The sequence below is a fragment of the Lolium perenne genome, chromosome 3, assembly GCF_019359855.2.
Source record: "Lolium perenne isolate Kyuss_39 chromosome 3, Kyuss_2.0, whole genome shotgun sequence".
Lineage (NCBI taxonomy): Eukaryota > Viridiplantae > Streptophyta > Magnoliopsida > Poales > Poaceae > Lolium > Lolium perenne.
The window spans coordinates 279493415-279497396 of NC_067246.2; the positions used below are offsets into that span (position 1 = coordinate 279493415).

The 3982-nt window shown below is 48.5% G+C and overlaps 1 long non-coding RNA gene across 1 annotated transcript; it reads right to left on the minus strand.

The window, feature by feature from the left end:
* Positions 1-1011: 1011 nt before the first annotated feature.
* Positions 1012-3766, minus strand: LOC127344371 (uncharacterized). Its single transcript, XR_011756085.1, has 5 exons — positions 3156-3766; positions 2205-2384; positions 1978-2110; positions 1280-1398; positions 1012-1130 (listed from the first exon to the last, which is right to left on the minus strand). It is a non-coding gene; the product is annotated as an uncharacterized lncRNA (long non-coding RNA).
* Positions 3767-3982: the final 216 nt, after the last annotated feature.

Sequence of the window (3982 nt, forward strand, 5' to 3'; positions counted from 1 at the left end):
GTATATATAAGGCTTATCCACATCATATTCTTCCTAGCGTCCCTATCTCGCGTGTGTGTTTTCCTGCACCCAAGATGTTCCGGCGAGCCAAATGATTCCGGCCCCCCGGGTCTCTTCGGAGTTAGGCCTACACCGTAACTGACTCTAATTTAGGAGTACAAGTTATACTAAGTTAGAGTAAATTTTAAAAAAAAACGGAGGAAGTGTATCCTAAGATGATGTGAAAGTTGAAAGATCCGCGCTTAAGATCGGCAGGACACAATAGTGCAGGTTTAATGGAGCATTCATAATTTCCTTCGTTTTCCTGGGTCTTAAAATAACTTTCCTATATGTCCCTACTACTCGCATGTTTGCTTCAGTTAGCACCGGCCACCACTATGCACACCGCTAACAAAACCGAAAAAATAAGTCTACTCTAGCTAGATCATTGTTTATTCCATTATTACCAATCTCTTCGAGATTTGATTGGTGCCCACTCACCTCTCTAGCTTGCCCATGTGTAGTTCAGGAAAACTCTGGTTTCAGTCACTAAAGTCGCAAACAATGGTCGTTTTCTGCGGTTTTTATCCATGGACAGGTAACGAACTGTGCAAGCGACAACGAGTTGAAAACTTTGCGACGCCACACGACACACGCCAAGGTGCTGGCCACAAAAAATTTCGTTTTCCTTTATGTAATGATGAGCATCACCGTAATAATTACTAGCTCGCACATAAACAAGAGCCGGAAGCAAGTCGTCCTAGTTTAACCGCCGGCCGGGCCGCAAGGCGATCACGACACAGAAGAAGACAAATAATTAAGGCGTCGATCGAAAGCCAAGGAAACAATCGCCGGCGATGGGCACGTTTCAGATAGCGGACGGAAACCTACTCACTCTGTGAGCTCGTGACGGCGACCAGTCACAGTGAGGGCCTGTGAAGCTCGACACCTCGTGCAGTCGTGTTGGGCATGTGCCTTTCATGATGCCGACCGTGCCCTAGTAGATAGTACTCCCTCCGTTCTAAAATGTAAGACGTTTTGGACTTTTTCCGACCAGGTGAAAAACGTGTAAATTTACAATTGTACCCTCCTCAATCTGGATCGCCTTCCCCGCATCATCGTCTTCCATGGCGTTCCGTTCCCAGCGACTCCTCCGCCCCCAGCCAGCACCTCCGCCCCCTGCAGTACCTCCAGCTCCGTCCAGCACCTCCGCCCTGTGCAGCACCTCCGGCCCCGTCCAGCACCTCCGCCCCTAGGCAGCACCTCCGGCTCCGTCCAGCACCTCCGCCCTATGCAGCACCTCCGCCCCCAGCCAGCACCTCCGGCCCTGTCCAGCACCTCCGCCCCAGCTACTCCGGCACGACAGCTACTCCGGCAAGGCACCTACTCTGGCAAGGCAGCTACTCCCAGGCAAGGCACCTGTGATAAAAGACAGATAGGATGAAGTTTTTCTTCAATGACATAGTATCACTGACAAAAAGGACACAAGTTCACTTAGGAACATGAGCAAATTATGAAAACAAATGTAACCACAGCGAACACTCAAGAGGAAGTCAGATTTCTATTCCTAGCAACAGTGACGTAAAATGCAGTAAGCCTATTCTTGACAGCAATTTCTATGCTACATGCAGGATCAGCATTGGTCACTAGCACCTGCAACATTTAGATGAATACCAGCAATTTATTTGCTTGATGAAAACTACAAATTGAGCAGGCGAATCCATAGTGGTTGGTAGCGCTGTCAGCTAGTTTCCTCAACTCACCGCTGGTGATTGAGTAAATAATAACATGAGTCCAAACTGTACCAACGGCTGCTAAGAAGAAACACGGCCTCAAACATACTGGGAGTAAATAACATGAGTAGAAGATTGCAATAATATAGGTTTCTTCTCGAATTCTGGCTAGAAACAGGAAGATCTCAGGAAACAACCCAGATTTTCACCATCGCCAGTCGAGGCACAGGGTTCAGTTCCAGACTCAAATACACAAGGAATGTACCTAGAAGAATGCTTTTAGGCAGCATCTACAACACCAATCCTGCTTGATCCAAGACCACCACCCAATCTCCTAGAATGCCAATTTGGAACAGTTCTACCACGCTCTACACCAACAAGCACCCTCTTGTAAGCACCTGTGACAACAAAGACATGGCATAAAATGGTCAGACATCAATAACGCGAAACAAATTACTCCAAGTGATTTGATGTCGTTCTTAGAGTGGTCACTTTTTCCCATTCTTCTATCCGCGGTCGCTGCCCACCACCTATGTTCGACCTGTGCCATTTCCTTCCCCCATCTCCCATCTCTTCTGGCCTCCATCGCGGCCTGCCCCAGCTTCGTTCCTGAGCCCCATCTCCCATCTCTTCTAACCTTAATCTTCACGTCAATCAAATTACTGGGCCAGCCTTTAGGCACACAAAAGTAATGAGTGAATCATACATGTAACAGGACTAATAATATTACAGGAAGGAGTAAATTACTCAACCCTGAATTGTACATCAGTGTAATCATAACTCCTCAGGGCCTAGATAAACAAAAACATTCTAAAACATCAAAAACAGAGAAAATATTTATGAGCCAGCAGGAACAAGAAATTATATGTAAAAAATAGGTAGGCTACAGTCCAAGTGTTACCAATGTTTCGAAAAACATGTATGCAGCACTTGCATAATAAGTTAGTGTCAGAGTTTTCATCTGAAAAATAATACTCCTAGTAGACATGCTACCTAAACCTGTGGTGCCACTACCCGCACCAGATGATTGTAACCACTCAAAATACAAGTAGTGTAGATGGTCAAAATGCTTTCAAAATGCAGGCCATTTGTTCTCTGAATGATAGCTTGTCAACCTGACAGATGAAATTCAAGAAGACAACATGTTATACAGTAGTTCTATTTTCAGACATGGATACACTTTCTAACAGCTATTCCTTGTAAACTTGGCGTTCTAGGAGCCTTATTCAGGATAAACTTTTTGGACTAATTTACCACCAAATTAACACATCGCAAGAGGAGCTACAAGAACTTTTTGAAGCGCTCGTGAAATTTCAGAACCTGAGTATAGATTTGCAATTGCAGCTAACTGTCACAAGAACTGTACACAAACTCTACTCTAATAGTCCATGGGAACTGGGAAGGGAACAGAGAGCGAGAGTAAGGGGAAGCGAGAGCACGTACAGCTGCACGATCTTGGAGTGGCCGCGGGACAGGATGCTGTATCGGACGGAGAGGCGGGTGTCGGCGGCGACGATGCAGTAATCGGCCCCCGCGGCCCCGCGACGGCCACGCAAGTGCCGCTGTTGTTCTCGTACAAATCAAACCTCGCTATGGCCTCTCAGAGAGGAATCGCGGGCACCTCGGCGCTCGACGCGGCGATTGCTCTCAGAGAGCGGCCATCGCGCAGAGACGAAGGTCAGCGGCCACGGAGCGGTCGCCCTCCTCCACGAGGAGGGCGCCGTCTTCCTGCCACTCCGGCGCCACTTACAAATCCGCTGCTCCCTATTCTCTCCGTATTTGAGCAGATCGAGGGCCAGCGCACGCAGGTGTAGCGGCACCACATGCAGATCGAGCGCCGGAGCATAAAAATGCGACATTTGATCTCGAAGACGTGTCTACCGGGGTGACACGAAGAAGGGGATACTCGTGGGGAGGACGGTGGTGGTGGGGAGCGAGAGGAAGGGAGGGGCGGCGCCATGGAGGGGCAGCGACGCGGGCGGAGAAATGCGGTGCGCCATGGAAGCAAGCTAGGAACCAAGCGAGCGAGCAGGGCGGTGGAGCGACACGGCACGCGAGGGTAAAAGGGGAAACTCGGAAAAAATTTGTGCGTGACGAATTTTGAACGTGACATCCCTAAACGTCTTACATTTCAGAACGGAGGGAGTAGATACATAAAATTCGGACGAATCGGACTGCGCAAGCTCTATCTTTCCGTCCATTCATCGACTTGAACTGAAGCCTTCTGGTTAACTGAACTGGACAAGCTAGCCGAGGCACATACAGCCATG